Below are 18,380 nucleotides of genomic sequence, written 5' to 3'. Positions count from 1 at the left end.
AAAATAGTAAAAACATATGCAAAGTATATATCAGGATATCAATAAGTAGTGTGTATATATATATCCCAGCATTGTTATCCTATAACAACCTAGTATTTTGCTGTGTTTTACAAAAAAAGCTTGTAAAAATAGCCATCTGTCTTGGAACTAAGCAGAAGCAAAATGCAGGTGGAGATTAACTGGTTTAGGGCACAGCTTCAGTATTGCGCAGCTCAGTGTGTGTCCAGTTAATGGTTTGAAAAATCRAGTGCATTGATTGAAAGGGTGGCTCCTTGGGGGTTTAAAATGGGTTATGCCAAGTGCCTGGGTTGTGGGGTTTCCTCAAGGCCTCCTGCAATGAGGAGATCAAGGCAGAGGYGGCAAAGGTTGCTGAAACGGCTGCCTGTTTCCAAGCAGGAAACATAAAAGCTGCTGGTACACGTTTATGTAAGCAGTGTGGTTAGGAAGGGCATGTCAGCCCTCTGCCATCACAGCCCTAGTGTGTCTGAACAAGCCAGCTCTTAGTATGTGGATGGATAAGACTGTACAAATGACTGAAGAAGTCACTGGCAAGATGTGATTGTTTTTTCCCCCCAACAGTTTTRCGGCGCATGGTGGAAGTTGGAGACTCTTCTCGCCGAGCCCAGCTGAGCCTTCCCCAGCCAGGCAGAGCAAGCAGCAAATCAGCTGTGGCACCTCTGCCCTTTCAGCTCTTGGGAAACTCCTCTGCCTGCTGCGAGCTGCATCAGCAATTTAGCTGTGACCCACCTAGTGAAAGAAGAGCAGAACTGCAGGTCAGCATTTATTAAAAACGCCTACCACGTCTGTAGTGCCAAGTTGTAGCTCAAATTCAGCCCCTCCAGGCTAATCAATGGGAATTAGAAGCTTCTGGATGCCTGCCTGGAGCTGAAATTACTTAGACCAATTACTTCAGCTAAAGTAGCTTTTAGCAAGGAGGAGCTACAGCTTGATAAMATAGAAAAGTTGTTTAACATTGCTGATACCATGAGCTGAATGTGTGATATGAATTAGTTTGAAAAAGTGTTTGACAGGTTCCCTAATATTAGTCAGTATCATTCTATCTAATGTTGTCTTAAACTGTACTTATATGCAAAGTATGTGCAATACACTGTAAATCAACTGTCACAACTGTGAGAACAGCATCATCATCATCCCTTRTGTTAGCATGAAGCTAACACAGCTATTTTAAATGTTGAAAGCTTTATTTTAGAAGTAAACCTTTTCTAGGAGATATGAGTTCCTTTTGCAGAGCTGCAGGGTTGTCTTTCTGCATCAATAGTTTGCAGACACCCCAAATCTGTGTTATCTGTGTAATCTTGAATTTGAGATACTTCAAGGATACTTGCTCTGACTAGCTCCTTGCCTTTTCTCTGTAGAAAGTGAATACACCAAAATCAGGAATGACTTAGAAAGTGGAACTCAAATTGGGTAACCCCAAAATGAGTGACCTATTTTTTTTTTTTTTTTTTGCATCCATACATTTTTAATATGCATTCAAAATGAATTTCAGAGGAAACTGGAAATATCTTGATAATGAGGCTTCCCTCCAAGAAGGAAAAATGCTTAGCAGTGAGAATGTGATGTCTGTTCTATTGGAGAATCTTTGTGGAGTGATATGTAATCTTTTGGTAGTCGAGGGAAATACTACTTTGCCTGTGGTTCCTTAGTTTTGAGGTTGCAAGATAAAAGGCTCTGAAGGGAAAGGGGGGAAAACGGCTGGGGGGAAAGTTATGAGTTATCCCTGTCTGGCCTATGTAGGAGTTGGGTCTCGCTTCACACTGTTACATTAAGCGGAGCCTGAGTTGACTATAGCCCAAATTCCCACCATTTACTGGTTGCCCTGTTKGAGTGCAGAGGGCGTTAACCAGCTCATCTGGCACACTGTGGAAAGAGACTGCACTGATACCCGCCCCTGAGACCAGGAATGTTTAATGTAAGCATGTAGAACTTTCTCTGTTAGAAGGGGACCCTGCCTTGTATGTTTGGGATTCATACTCCCCATAGTAATATTCTCCCTTTTGGTACCTGTATCAGCAACTTGTTAACATCAATAGCCATGTTAACATGGCTATTTCCTGGTGCACAGTGACTACATAGCAATTAAGGATTAATTTGTTTAGCACCTCACTGTGGCATTGTGTTCAGAAAGAGACTTTCTGGGTATATTTGATTCTGTTCTCTTCCTGTCCTCTTTTGTCCTTGCTTCCTTGTAGTTGCCACTGTGCTATCTTCCCCCACAGTAGCTTCCAGCTCGAAGGAACTTGTCCTTACCCAAACCTGTTTCTTGCATTAAAGTAATCAGTAACTCCCTTGGTAAYGCTAGCATTGAAATCACATCACTGTGGATTGGACTTGACACCCTAATCAGATTTATATGGGACAGAGGAGTTCACTCCTCTGAGTCATTGTTCTGTCTGCAGACATCACTGTGTCTATTACTCATTTCACATTTGGGAGGTTATTGCTGCAATTGCAAGAGGTAGAAACACTTTTTAATGAAAGATTTAATTTTGGAGACTTGGACTAAGTGTTGTTGAGTGTCTGATATATCATTGGTCTGAGGGTTCTTCAGAGCTGATTTTTCTGAGGAAAAAGGGAGGGGAAAGTCCTTTGTGCTTTGTTTGTGGGGGCATGTTCAGACTTTAGAAGATAACTAGGTTTGCATTCTCAAATAAAATCCTTGCATAGGTGTTGATTAAGGACAGGAAAGGTGTGTGGGGACTAATATTATGGTATTTACTCATGCAAGCAGCAGTTACTAAAGTGAGTCTGACATTGAGTAAGGCTTTCAATTCAGGTACTTTCAGCTCTCTTGTTTTCCAAAATCTGTTTTGAGGATAAAGGTTATTGCATTTTGTCTGTTTGTTTGTTTTTTCCAACTATGCTTCATAATGAAACTTTCTCAGTAACCAGTGTTATTTAAGTCTATCCAGTTCTTTGACTTCCAGTTAGCGTTGAATACYTCACTGACGCTTTTATCTTTGAAAATCATCCACATCTAGGTTGAGTTGCACAGTGGTTTGATTTTGTTGTTGTAGTTCCTGTTGTGTAGGTTAACCAACTCGAGCAGCAAACTTCTAAAATAGAGCTCAGTATGAATTGAGTCTAGGTAAGGTAGCACATATAATTTAATGACCAGATAAGCAGAGAAGAGAATGTGTTTAAGCTAGATGATCATCCTGTTAACTATAAAGATGTTCACAAAGATATTCATCAGCCACCTTTTTAATAAAGAGGCCCTGGACCAAATTTGCCTAATAAAGGGTTAAATAAAAGAAACAACGAGCATTTCTGAGTTTTGTTATTTATGATGCAAGTCAGGGACACTAGAACCTACAATATTTGTAGCAATGTTGGACAGGATTGTTTCAGGGAAAAAAATCCATTTTTTTCCCATACCACATGAGTGTGGGAAAATTCACCCAATATGAGAAGAAAACAAGGCTGTTCCTTGATAACATATCAAGCTAGTGTATTCACCTCAGTTCATATTGCAACCTCTCATAAAAGCTGATAGGATGTAGGACAGGGATCAAAGAGGCAAATCCTGCCTTTTATGAATAATAGCCCTGGGTTCTTGAATTAATTGCAGGAAGGAGAGAAGGAAAGTCCTGCATGAATTTCAAAAGGAAAGTAGATTTWTCTGAACTGATGCACATTACTTAAGCCGTGCACATATTTCTCATCAAAATAAGCCCATTATGTAGCAGTAACAGCTGTRAGCCTTTATTAATATTTAACACTCTTAGCAGGAGTTACTATGGGTTTTCATAATAAGGTTACAGGAGAGGGTTGCAATATCAAGTGCTGTGAGTTKATATTCTCAGAGCATTTTTGGCTTTATTGTATGAAGCACTAAAAGTTTTATATATTCTTTTTCCTACCATTTGCAGAGACTGAATGTCCTTCGAAGCTGCAATGTTCATGGTTATCAAGGGAAATACTTCGTACTTTCTCATCCTTTCCAGCTTTTCTTTTATATCACCTGCCACTCGGTATGTGTAGGTTGCAGGTTGCCTGCTGGTTGTAGTGGTCTGRCTTGCAAGAAGAAGGAAGTGGTTGGAGTCCCTCTGCATGGCAAGACTTAGTTTGTCATATCACAGACACATTTGGTTTCTTCAAACTGAGATCCTTAGTGTGAAGTGTTGGAGAATGGTGATACCACAGGAGGASGGGATTCAACCCCTTCATCCTACTATCCTTTCAATTGATTCTGTTTTCTGGCTGTGCATGCTGAAAGGGCAGCTAGTCCTTGGGCTATTTATATTTGTTTCTCTTGAAAAGAAATGGGCTAAACGAAGTGGAATGGATGTGTTTGTCCACCTGCATTGAACGCCATCCATGGGCCAAATTAGACCTTGGGTACCCAGCCTGACCCAGTGCTGGGGGCTTGACAAGCGGGGARTTAGTTGCTGCTGGCACAACTTTGCATGAGGGAGTGAGAAAGTATTCAGGAACTCCTCAGGGCCACCTTCTGGAATCAATACTTAATATTTTTGCTCATTTTTTTCTTTTTTTTCAGACTTTTTATTGTATGTCATCTTTTTCTATGTCATAAACTCCTTAGAAAACAAACTGTTTATGGCTTTGTCTGGTTAATAAGTTGTCAGGTAATGAAGTCAACCGTGCAGGAGGCAAAAACATACAGAGCAGGAGCRTATGTTCATTAGTTGCATAAACTACATAAACTGCTATTTTGCACTAAGAAGCACTTTTTAAGAAGGCACCCTGGGATGCTATTTGCTGTCCCTCAATGACTTTGGGATTAAATGTACTTAGTTTATCACTAAAAAGTCAGGATATAGCTTTCCTTTTATTCATGCCTTACTGATTTTCTGTGTATCATCAAATTATGTATAGCAGAGGGATACACGTTAACTAATCTCTTAATACATCAACAGCATATGCCCTTTTCYAGTGTTTCATCAGAGTATTAGTGACAGGATATACATTAACAGCATGCTTTTTATCTTCCAAGGTGACTTGCTTCTAGATTTGCAGCTAGTGTTGCCTTGAGTCTGGTGTTGTCAATGTAAATGTCACAATTTCAAAATGTTGGTAGCACAGTTTTGAAGAGGAATAGCACAAAGTGTCAGAAACATGGAGGTAGAAAAGTACACATGAAAAACAAACAACTTCTCAGATGATTTCTTAGTATTCATCGGTTCATCATGGGACTCCGTGACATCATCTCTGATTTTAGATTCYAGTGTAAAATTAATGTTGATTAATGTCGATTCTAGCATGTTACATTAAGATATCAGTCATTGTAGAATACTTCAGTGTTTAAATGTGTTTTTAATATAGTTTGGGCAAATTTCTATTCACACAGCCTAACCTGTTCATGCAACTGCTCCCTCCTTCCATGTGCTTCCCTCTGTTCATATGCATTTGACTCCCAAATAAGTCCTTTATCTGCAGGATCTTCTCTATTCGCCCACTCTGCCATCACCACTGAGCCTTTCAGTTATTTAAGTGCTGCATTAACAGTAATGCCTTTTTCCCCTGCTGAATTTTAAAAGGTACCAGAATTCAAATTTCAGTGAAAACAACCGCTGCTTTAGGCTCTTTTTAATTAAAAAGACCGATGAATACAGTAATTATGGCTGTAATATGATAGCTAATGGGACCTCCACTGATGTACAAACCCCGTAATAAACATAAGGAAGACAGCTCTGTCATGAGGGAGAGCTGTGTAAAACAGCCAGAAGGAAGGTAATAAGGAAGTGGCTTTCCTTCTTCATCCCATTAGTTCCCTGAGTGACTTTTTTAATCCTAACATTTTTAGTTGTAGCATATTTCATTGTAAGCAGGTGATTCACCACAGGAAATGATTTGTGCCTAGAGAAATAAAATAATTCTCCATATTCATTTGTCAGAGTAGGGACTTTAAAGTGTTATTATGCACCTCACTTGCCAAAATAGTTCCAGTCACAGCTCTGTGAAGAGCCAAAGGGAAATTCCTTAATTGAATGAAGCACCACAAAGGAGTTAGAGTTTTACTTATGRTGTCATTAAAATTACTGCTTATATGAGCTCATGAAGACTGATGAGAATTCCTGTGGGATATCACTGTCAAAAATTGTCAATGAAATAATCTTCCTCTGACTCAAAAAAAAAAAAAAAAAGTAGCATTGGTAGGGGCTGTGATGCTATTGTTTACAAAACCTTCCTATAGTGATTACTGTTTTGTGTATAGTTTAGCAGCTGTGTGACGGCAGAAGATGTGAGATGGTGAAATCTGAATTGAAATAAGGACCCATTGATTTGCTTGCTGCTAACATCAAACCGTTTTTAATTCTCTTTAATTTCAAATCTGATGGTAAAGCATCATTTACACTGTTATCTTGGCTTCTTAAAAAGATGATTTGAAAAGAAATGGTGGGGGTGCAAACTGGAGAACATAATAAAATATGAGCACTGACTTCCTGAAATCCACTGCAGAAAAGATGTGACTTCTTTTTCTTCCCTTTCTTGGCTGAAATCTTCAAATTCTTTGGGGTTTTGTTTCCAAGGTCAGTCCAGCCTCCATTTTTTTTACTGTGTAGAGAATCTCTATGTATGATATTAACTAGACATGGCAGCTCTTTTCTAAAATAGACTGTTCCAGTCTGCCACTTTATTCTTTGGCAGCAGGGATTTGTGTTTTCCTGAGATGAACTCCACTGCTGGCTGTGAACCTGTTGGAGGGGAAGAATTACAGACCAAACTGCCACAATCAACTAATGTACCTGAATGGAGCTGTGTAAGAGACCTACTTCCTGCTCCAGATGTCCTGCCGTTCTAAACAACTGATTGAATATATCCAAAATAGTGAGTCAATAAGAGGAATTGCCTGGAAGAGCCCAAACAGATTTAGGCAACGTGTTAGCCATGCAGAGTGTCTGTAACTCGCCTCTCATCTTCCTTCCTGTTAAGCAATTCTTTCAAGCTGCTCTGAATTAATTTCCTTACTCCATGTTACACAAAGAGGTTAATGGACTTGAAAMAGTGCCCTCTGTTTCTTGGAATTTGTCTTCTCTTTCCTAGGGAGCATCCCTGATAGGTTCATTTCATTAGGAAATAATCATGGATTTGATTAGGATTCACTATCAAGCTATGTATTTTGATATTASTCAGTTTCTTGCTTAGAGAAGAGCATGCCCCATGAAAAATGAAAGAGAAGGTTAAGAAGACAGAGTAGGGAGTACRGAAATCCTTTAGAAAAGCAAAATTATTGTAACCTGTCTGACCTAGCATATGTRAAAGTATGGAACTTGTCTCCACAGTTTTCTAGCTGGGAGCAAAAGCTTGGCTTTATACACTTGCCAGGATTAGAATCAGAGGAGTCTGCCAGAGCCACGTTTCTTGTAAAGCTCTGTTGACCTTGTGTACCAGAGAAAAATTAGCTGTTACTCTGAGTTGATCCCTGGTTTGTGCAAATCCCGAAGTATTAGMCTGAGATTGCAGGATGGGTTTTGAGACCTTACTGTTTCCTTTGTCTTCTTCCTCTGCRTGACATGAGGTGATCTCTGCAAAGAGATCTTAAGATTTTCTTTTTTTTTTTTAAACTCAACCCAGTTCAATGTATTTAACCATATAGTTTTGTTTGGGCAGGATGTTGGCTGCCAGTATTTAGTGTGAGTTGAAAAACAGGATGTTCTCAACATATTAATTTCTTACCTGTTGTGACCCAGTTGCCATCTACTTTCATTAATTACTGAATCAATTATGTCTGTCACAAGAAAGAGATTAATCTTCCTTCATTAAAAGTAAGATTTYATACAGTCAGTATATTTCTACTTACTCATATGACTGATTGGTGTGAAAGAATTAACTTTGAGTGCAGAATAATGAAGAAAAAGGAACTTTTCTAGGTAGGGTATTAAATATTAATTACCTTTCTAGTTGAGGGAAAAGTTTGCTTATGTGGTCAGCCCAAGGGAAAGCTGGGGAGAAATATGTTGAATTATCTAAGAAAACTCAAGTCAGAGAATCTGCTAAAATCAAGGAAAAGAATCTGCTAAAATCATGTGGATCTCAAGGGGGTGTAAGCACATAATTTTTGTGAGTGGTAGGGATTTTCACCCCTTATTGAATGCTTTTAATAACTGCAGTGAATATTAGTGAAAAAGGCTTTGTAAACTGTAAGGAAAGGAAAAGGCTTTGTGAACTGTACTTTGATGCCTGAATATGTAAAGATTTTTCAGCTCGTACTGTGTATTAATGAAGTARCATTAATAGAAATGTTTAATTGTCTAATGAATTAGGATCGTTATTTTGAAATACTTGTAATTGCAGAGAAAAATAATGGCAAATCCCTGAGATTGGATTGGGCAGTGACCTTTTCAATTCATAATGTTTGTGGTTATTAGAGTTGCATCAAAGTATCGATCAGAAATCATGTTCTGTAGTGGACTTTGTYGAAATGCTTTAAATGCTTCTGTCAAAAAGAAAAAAAAAGCTATTTTTTAGTTACTGTTTTATGAATTCTTTTTATAATCCACACTATAAACACATATGATGTTCTTCAGTGCCACRGTAAGGGCTCAGGAAAACAGCAGTTTTCAGCTTTTGTAAACCTGTAGTTTTTCCCTTTTTACCTTTAACAAGGATTTTAACCGATGTTTGTTGATTAAATGTTTTGATTTGGTATTAAAAGAGAATCAAACAAAGTTCTTTTAGGCAGACCCTTTTCCCTTCTCAATAGATGCAGCTGAATTCTAGCTCCAGGCCTGGGACAGGGTTGCCAGTTGACTAAATGGGATATTTGTGGGGAAGGCATCCAACACCAGAGAAGGATTTATGTGCAGGGCAGTGGACTTGGACTAGCACTAGGAGATGAGTCTTCCTCGCTCTGCTGCAGGACACTCAGGTGTTGATCCCATCTAAGTCAGTTGCTTTATGAGGCTGCCTAGGTCTGAGGTCACTGCACTTACTGGAGGAAGCAGAATATGTGAGTGTAGATGYAGCCAGATTTCTGCATTAGGTTTGATGGAGCCAGACATGCGCCTGCTGTTTTGAACTGAAAAATTGGAAGAATTATAATCTCTCTGGAACAGGAACAATACTTCAAGTATGTATTTGTGCCCTGCCTGGTACACCACAAGGCCTTCCATTCAGCTGAGGATGCTAGGAGCTATACAATGTCAACAGCTGCTACAAATGCACACGCAAGCATAAGAGCTAGTTTTGTAGCTTTTAATTGACCCAAGTGATTATCTGAGCTACAATGTGAGCACTACCTGAGCTGCTCCATCACAGAGCTTAGACTCATCTTCTTAAAAGCTTCTTTATGAATCATAACTCTTTCTGTCCTTGAATAATTTAAAACCTAACAGCATTGCAAATCTTAACTGTCCAAGCCTCTTAATGATGGGTTTTTTTGACGCACATCTGAGGAAGTAAGTAACATTACTCATCCTCATTTGGGCTATATCCTGAGGTCCATTTTCTGAAATCGTGTAGCTCTGTATTTTCATTGCCAGCTCCTCACCTGCCTGTGAAGGACATTCTGTGTTGAATTTTAAACTTGCAAATGTGAAGTAGAATGTGCATATTCAGGACTTGTATTTCAGAGGTAAAGCTCACAGAAATTAAAGGCTAAAGATATCCATTGAACTTTCTTTTTCTAGAAATGTTTGCACTATGATGTATTTGTCTGCAGTGGACAATGTGATACCGTGCTAGTTACTTATTCATTTCTATAGCTAGAATCACTGGTCTGGAATTGTCCAAACAAATGTGTTTGCCTGCTGATACGGTTTTCCTTCCAAGGATTTCTGCTTGTCATCCGCTGTCAACATCTCACACCTGTGTACCAAATCTACTTTCAGTTCCATTGAAATTCTATGACATTTCATWTTAAAATGGCAGCTATTATGTTAATATATTCATGTTGGTACTTTTATTCTCTCAGGCTATCTGTCCTTTTCACGTTTCTTTCTAGACTCAAACCATACACAGAATAAAAGCATTTCCTAATAGAAGCTCCTTTCATTTTTCCTGCATGTGCTTTTTTTTTTTTCTCCTTTTTTTCCTTATTTTTGAGGGGGAGGAGAAGGGAAGATTACATCTGGYTTGGGGATGAGGATGTTATTGTTTCAGCTGTGTCATTATATTGAGCTCAGTCATTCCTTATAGTTAATGGTTACTGTTTATACTGAATTTCAGGGAGACTGTATGCCAGTCTATTGCTGTAAACTATATCAGTTTCTACCTGTTTCTATTTTGTCTCCTACCAAGAATATGAACAGTTATTTGTCTTTGCTGTAAATCACCAAGGCCAAAACTTTCAAGTCCATGTGAATTAAAATTAAAAATATTTCTTCTCCAAATTTAAAGATATGAATAAGATAATATCAAGACAACAAAAGTCATTCTTGATTTTTATCAGTGTAGCTGGAATTGGAATCCAGTCTTGATCCTGGAACGTGAAAGATTTTTCTTCAATTCCCTTGATGCTGAATTAAATCATCTGTCACAAGYACTGTGAGAGTGGCATGTTTGGGACCCTGAGACAGAGGGTCTGTTAGCACCAGCACCATTAGTACCAGCTAATGTTGCCATAATATACGGTGCTCAGAATAGATGTCAAAGGAAACCTGATGCTGGGGAAAAGAAACGTTGTGTGTCCTGATCAGAAACTCTCTGAGAGTCCCTGTCCTCGCTCCGCAGGCCCTGTGCTGTGCCCGGCTCCGCAAGTGCCCTCACGCAGCGCTGCCTCCTTGGCCTTGCGTTCAGGGCAAGCTGTTCGTGCCACAGCTGGAGAGATGAGCTCTGATGTGCCTTTGATTACAAGGTAAGCACTTGCTGGTTGCAAAACTGTCTTGGAGAATTATAAAGCATTTTTCTTGTTTACTGTGATTCCTATAAATCTATAAATGCAAGAAACTTGGTCAATGTTATCTCGGGGAAAAAAATAGCAAGCAGCAACATCCTTTGTGAAGGGAATACAAACTTATTACAACTGGACTGGTCACTCTGAAAACTAAATTTGATCTTCTCTGAGTCATCCTAGCAATAATGCCTCTAAGTTGGTTACYTCTACCTTTTTAGGGACAAGAAAATGCATTCTCACCAAAGAGRTCATTTTATTAGGCAGGTTTTGCCTCTAACTCTGTTGAAGAGAAAGCAATGTGATGGAAAAATAATATGTCCGTACTGTTGTTGTAATGAAATGTGTCCTCAGCTATTTAGACTGTCCTCAGGAATTTCCCATGGACACTCAACCAAGTGGCCCTAACAAGATTTATAGCTATATGCATCAGAGACATACAGATATTCAGCTCTTGCTGAACTTCACATTTTTTTTTTCAGGGAGACAAAGAATAAACTAAAAACAGCATTAGTACAGAGAGTGAAGCCCAGATGCTGGGGTGCATCCCTAAATCATGCTGAAATTTAAAATGGACAGCTCTGTGAAAACTAGAGCTTTTTAGCTAAAGGTTYGGCTATATATGCAGAAAAGGTTCTTTTTTTTTTTCCCTATGATACTATCTGCATTAAGTAAAAAGAGCTTTTCARAACATGAGCCTTGAAGCCAAACTATGAGGTTTTAGAACCTCATAGTGGTGTTATCTCTTAGRGGAAATGCAGTTGCTTTCAATAGTGCTTATTATATTACCTTCTGCAAGTTGCTTATTCTATTTCCTTAAAAAAATAAAAAATCCTCTATTATCCTCTCTTTTCTTAACTCTAAAAGAGAACTTTCTCTATTGGAACTGGAATTTCCTTTACTACATATTTTGAAACTGTCATTGCTACAAATAGGTATGGGGTCTTTGTCATTTTCTAGTTTTGATTTGAATTTTACAATTTTGGAATGGTCATTTGTATAGACCTTCTCTGAATACCAAGTCCAAAAAAAATATTTCAAGCTGTGTCATCATTTCTGCACTCTTTATACTGAAGGTGTTTCCAGCCATTGATCATTGAATTCCTGAAGGTTAGTAGCCTACTTTCAGTTTATCAGAAATGATACATTTGCTTATGGTAGGTCTTAATTCTCTTACTGAGAGGATGGTGAGCAACCCCTGATCCCTTGCTTTCCATGTCAGTGACACAATAGAGGGGACATGTAGGGAGCTTTCTTTTCCAGGGATACTGTCTACTTTATTTTCCTTCTTATCCTGATACTGAAGGGTCTTTCTGAATGTAAGAATCAAATTGCCATCTGWTATGATGCTGGTAGTGAATCTTAGGTCCTTTAGGGATGAGAATAAAGGCACAAGGAAGATCTTTAGCCCCTTTGAGGCTRTAGTTAGGTCAGAGCCTGGCCCTGCTTCAACTTCTCCAGGCTCAATGGCTTTGCTGTTTGGACTGCTTCAGTTTCGGATGATTACTGCCTRTTTGAAGCCTTGAAGTGGCTTGTAGGGAATGAGGTGAATGATCAGACTGTGGGAAAACAGAGAAAGGGAAACAGACCGTTAATGAAAAGCAATGTAGTCTGAGTAACACCCTGATTAAAAGCACTCTTGCTCTGACAGAGCTGCCCATGGATGCTCCAGCATGAGTCATGCTCCTCCTGCTGCCGCTGTGCACGCTGTGCACCGGCTGCATGCGTGCCGAGAGGGTGACGCTGCTCACTGCTCCTACCCACACAGCCAGTAAAGACTTGGGTRACTCACAGCAGAGATCTGAGGAGAGGTACTAGTGTAGCCCCAGTGAGCTGGCCTGGAAAACWGGCGGGTGGCTAGCAGGCAGATCTTGATTGACGGGGAAGTGCATCAGACACCGCAGGGAGCCTGCAGGTGACTTCCCTGCTTAGCATTTCCTCCTGTGGGTGGAAGAAAAGTATTGAATGTATCTGTGCCTCTGCGGCCGCCTTTCCAATATATGAAGGTTGCTTACAGTACCCAGTGTTTAATTACTTTGGAATTTTGGGGCCAAAARTGTTTGATGGCTTGTGATTTATTAATGATAAAGGTTAATGATAAATTAAAAAAAAAAAAAAAAAACTGCAGATTGAAAGAGCAGTCAAAGAGCAAGTGCAGCTGATAGCCAGCTAWTACTGAGGCTATCAGTACTAAAGTAGGTGTTTTAAAATGTTTGTTTTCTRAATGTAAAAAGCTTTATCAGATGGAATGTTCTGAGGATGACTAACCAAACAGATTTAGGCACTCCTTAATTTGTTAGTGTAGAGAACCATGTGAAGAAACACCACCCTCAAAGTGTTTTTAATTTTTGATGCTCTTTATTTGTTTTACTGCTTTACAAAAAAATCACAGGAGTTTACAGTGAGGGCTGAACACTCAGCCCAAACCCCTTCCTGCTTCCTCTTTGCTTATCTGTGAGGTACCTTGCTTGTYGTCCTGCTGTTTCTTGGTTGCTTGAGACAGACCTGCTGTGTTCTGTCCCTGGGAAAGCAGCAGCCAATGCTCATTGGCCCCATGCCATGGCAGGAGGGCACAGAGCTCTGCCATGCAGGGAAGCCCACCGAATGCGTTTGTTTCAGAGCTCTTGTTCTTGCCATCTGTAAAATTTGTGGAAGTAACTTCATCATTTGCCTTTGCAATGTATGGCTGTTAATACTAGTGGATGGCTGTGCAGTGTATGTGCCTCCCTGGTTAAATACGAGTGAATTCATCACTGTTTGGTGACAGTGAACAGGAGAGGATGGGCAGCAGTTTGTCGTTTGCTTTGGCTTTCCCTGGTAGCTTAAGTACTCTACTCCTGTTCAGTGCAGCAGGTGAGGGAGAGTTTCCATGTGTGATTTTGCCCAGTAGTTGTGTTTATTCTGAAGGGCTCCTAAGGGTGGATACATTCAGATTGGGCATAGTTCCAGTAAAATCAGTTAAAGGGTGCTGGCTAACTTGGATTAGATTAAATTGGTTGGCTGGAGCCCAGATTCCTCAGACCCGGCGTGAGAGTTTTACCACATGTGCCTCTGTAGTATATAAACTGTTTCTGAGATAAATTTCTCTCTCATTTCATATGAGTTTGGTTGGGAGATGAGATGGGTCATCCAGGGGTGKTGATTAGCTTGGCCCTAGTTTACTCGTCAAGTGATTCAGCCTGCTGAGAGTCCCTTTGTTGAACTGCAGAGGGAGTGAATGATTGCACTTTATGTGAAYGCTGGAAGAGGACCTAAAACATTGGTGCCAAGCTCTGAGCTGTCTCTGAAAGCCCCTCTTGTGTGTCTGAGTGATGGGTCCTGCCCTTGTGGCCAGGGCCAAGTTCATCACCAKCTTTGAGCTGATGTTCCTCCCAAGCTGCTCTGGCAGAGACCTTTTAGAGACTTTTTAGTTTCTCTGTAGCAGGTGGATTTTACTTTCGTTCTATTCTAGCTAATTCATTTCTGCTATTATCACTTATTCTCTGATACACAATTTTGCAGTTTCAGCTTTTTGTTGTTGTTGTTGCAAAGCATTTAAGTATTTGATCTAACTAAATTACATGCTGGGTACAATGTATTGTGCATGCAATTTAAGAATATGGAATACACAAGAGGCCTGACTGAGTGATCCCATCAGCYGCTGTGATGAAAAACAGGCCCCAAAGGAATCAGTGTTACAAAGCAGTAAGCAGTTTCAAAACAGCAAGGCCTGGTAGTAACCCACAGGCAAAGCAGCCACGTGTACCGTCAGGGTGATTAAATACACACGTGGCCTTTGCCGTTGAGCATCTGACATTGATATAATTGGTGTATAATTGAGCACTGCAGTGACTGCATGCACCAGGGCAGGAAAAATAAGACTTTTGAGAAGTTTTTTTACAAGCCTGCTCATGTCTTCCTCAGCACCTAGAGTTCCTCCTTGGAGTTTCTTACTGTGATTCATTCTGTCTCTAGTCCAGAACACAGCGCAGTGACTCTTTCAGAGTAACAGCAGGTTCTTCAGCTGGTGTTCCTGGTGATCATTTCTTGTGGTGCTGGCCCTGCATAGGTTTGTGTCCCAGCTGGCTTCAAGGGGTACAGCCTCTCGTTTCTCCTCCAAAAGAGAAAGCTTTCCATTGTAMATATATTAAAGCCAACTTCTGACTCGCTCATTTAACTTTGGATTCAAAATGAGTCCAACAAAGAGAGTGACGTTTTTAACCTATGTTTTCTATTTTACCTATGAGGATAGGATATAACATAAAGAGGTGTATATATATATATATATAAAACTACCAATTCTTTTTAATGAAAAATGTGCCACAAATGGAAGTCAAATCCACTTTTATTTAAATGTCATCATTTATCTTCCTTTGAAGCTGCAACTGCTTTCTCATTTTAGAGATGATATTTCAAGGTGCTGGCAGGGCCTGAAGCTTCTGGCAGGCGGCAGAGCTGCTGCTGCGGCCGCTGCCGAGCTGCTGCGCGCAGTCGCGCAGCCCCGCTGCTCTGCCCGACCGTGAGGCACTGCACTGTTCTTTCCCCGTCTGAAATGGTGCTCAGCATGGAAACGTGCTAAGGGGAGCATCTTAAATGCAAGATAACTAAGTCTAACATCAGAAAAGGTGTTCTTGGCCGTATTCCAGCACTGAAGATGGTGAATTCAAGGAGATACCACGGTAGTTAGCTGGCTCAAGTAGAGCCCGTGAAGTGGAGGAGAGCTTGCACTAGGCCTTTAATCAGCACGTAACAGTCTGCTCTGAGCTCCAGAACTTACAGGTGATGATTTTGAGGGGTTATCCTTATTTTGTGGTAGGCTGGACATATTTAGTGACTTTTTTCCCTAAAACAGCCTAAAATCATGCAGAAAAAATCACAATTGAATAGAGTGACTGTGCCGCCTAGTGGGCAAAGGCAGCTGCTGGGGGCTGCCTGGGCTGGGCTCTGTAGCAGCTCCTGCTAATGTCTTGTCTGTTTTATTTTGTTTTCTGTATCTCTTAACGCAAAACTGAGTGATTTGTTGCTAAGAAAACATATTCAACTTCTAAGCATTCTAATTAAAGAGGATGATTGAACACCAGCATGTTCTGTGTGTCCCCAGTGCTGGGGTACAAGCTAACTAGGAATCCAGTATCCCGCTGCCTCAGACATTTATTTGCACCCATTCCTCCACCATGACTCTGAAAGCTCCTAATGTTGATTTAGATAGTTGATGAGTTTGCAGCCTTCTCATGGAAGAGAGAGAGAATGAATGTAGGATTCTGAAGTTTGGGTAGTTCTCACAGACGGTGTTCACCAGCATGGATTGACTAGGAGTCCAGGCAGTGTTTAGCAGTGACCTGCACCTCTGGTGGCAGATGGGAAAGAATGAACAATTTGTGGTATGAAATGTTKGCAGATTCTGTTGTTCAGTATATCAATGCAGTCATTATCATAGTGTTATCAGAGAGCAAAACAGTGCGTGCAGTTGCTCTAGCTGAATGCCTACTTTTCCCCTCCCTTGCTCATTGAACATGTCCACCTAATGTCAGACTCAATAAAGTCAGGCAGCTGGTTATGAGCAGACCCTCATTAGAGAGGCCCCTCATGCTGCTTTTGTTTGTGCTCATCTGCTCTGTTGGAATGGACAAGAGAAGCATAAATATTTAAAACACTTTACTGAGGCTGGGAGCCATCTGAGCACAACTCTGTGATTTATTTTTCTCCTCCTCCTCTTCCTCGAATACCAAATCTCCAGGGCCACTGACCATATTTCCCTTGCTTGTTCTATATCAAGAGTTCATCAAAATTTAAGCAGAGGTTAGAATGACAGAGCTTTCCTGGTTATTATGTTTGATTTGCAGAAGCTGATATCTAATAAAATGGAGTTAGTGTTCGTTCAGGAGCTGCATCTTTGTGATTACTGTCCAAGGTTCCCCCAGCTCCAGCACTGTGCTGCATGGGTCATGTGTGGCCTTTTCTCCCCAGACTGCATTTTGGTGCCAGCCTTCTGTAGGCTTGGCAGCAGTGTGATATTGGACACATAATGCAGAGCCCCTGGCTGCATCTAGAGACACAATCAGAGATGTTTCAGTAGAGCAGAGGATTTAGTCAACTTGCACCTCTGTTTCTTGGAACTGCCTGTCTTGTATCTCAGTTTAAACTGAGAACATCTGACTTTTGGATAGATATATCGAAAGAACAAAATCAATGAACCTTTTGCATGGTAGAAGCAGGAATTGAGGGGCCAGCAGTAAATTCAACTTGCTTCAGTGAGGCTGTCACTCCATATCAATCCACTGACTTTGCATTCCTTGTAGAAAACAGAGCTCCTGGTATGTTTGTGTGTGCGTGCGCTTGCGCTGCTGTCACTGAGGTGAGGAGGAGGAGGGGTGGGGTTGGATTAGCGGAGAAATGAAGATGCTTGCTCAGAAACCTTAGGAATAGCATCAATCCTCTTTTTGTAAATTAGCCATTTTTTCAGCTGTTCACGTGCTAAATGTTCATTCTGAAAAGAACCAGGAACAAGAGAAGAGTCTAATTCCTAATTAAAAATAAAATTATAGAGTGAGAAGATGGGATAGARCAGCAGTGCTCCTTGGCCTATATCCTCTTCATAGCCAGAATTCCAGRTGACTTCAACACAACCCATATGGCAAAGGAGATGCAGGACCCAAACCAAACTTTGATGACCCCTTTTCCTTTGTTTGAGAAAGCTGCGAAGTGTGTAGAAATAATATCCTAGCTTGGGGATAGGAAGTGGAGTGTGTGACCTTACAAGCCTCTCTGCAGCTGGATGCTCTCTTACATCAGAGCTGGGAGCTCTGCTAYGTTGTTCCCATGATCACTCCCTCCAATATTAGGCCCTGCAAATCCCAGCAGAACCACATCCTGGGACATGGAGATATGCATCTTCTCTCATTGTGAAATATTTCCACATTTGCTTGAAGTCTCTCATCAATTTCTTGGCGAGCAAGAAGAAAAGTAGAAAGATACTGTGAGATTTCAGAGTTAGTCGAAATATTGACAGAAATAAAGGCAATTTTGAAACGGACAGGGAAGGTGTTTTCTTTCCTTGTGACTTGTTTAGCCAGCAAGAAGGAGGGAATGTGAATCTTCTGGGTAAAGAAGGGTTGGAGGCAAAAAGCTTTCTTGAAAAGCCTCGAGTGTGGAAGCTGGAGGCTGGCATTTACACTCTGTTGCTCTATCCATACCTGGATGAGATATACAATCCTTCACTGCTCCTCTGGTACCTGGAAGTTGTGCAAAATGTGCAAACAACCAGAAAGACAGCTGGTCTTATTGCAAGAGAGGTTTATTGAGGATGGAGAAGGACTATGCAGTGAAAATGGGGAACCTCATGAGTCTCAGTGAATGACACCCTGTTGAGTGCATTTGGGTTTTCCTCCAGTGATGCTGGAAATAGCTTTGTTGATTGTTTCTGATTCTGCCTGGCAATGGCTCTGGTGGCCACACAGACTAAATGAGCTGAGGATAATGTGTGACTTCTCTTAGGCTGGCAGGTCTAGTTAACAGCATGGGGCCTCTGCAGAAGGGAAGAACTGCTGATTTCTTGCTACCTGCAACTTTGCAGAAATTTGTATCC

Source organism: Nothoprocta perdicaria, unplaced genomic scaffold (assembly GCF_003342845.1).
Source record: "Nothoprocta perdicaria isolate Ctin4 unplaced genomic scaffold, notPer1 scaffold_41, whole genome shotgun sequence".
NCBI classification, from domain to species: Eukaryota; Metazoa; Chordata; class Aves; order Tinamiformes; family Tinamidae; genus Nothoprocta; species Nothoprocta perdicaria.
The sequence above is the reverse complement of the archived record's forward strand: the minus strand, read 5'-3'. Positions refer to the sequence as shown.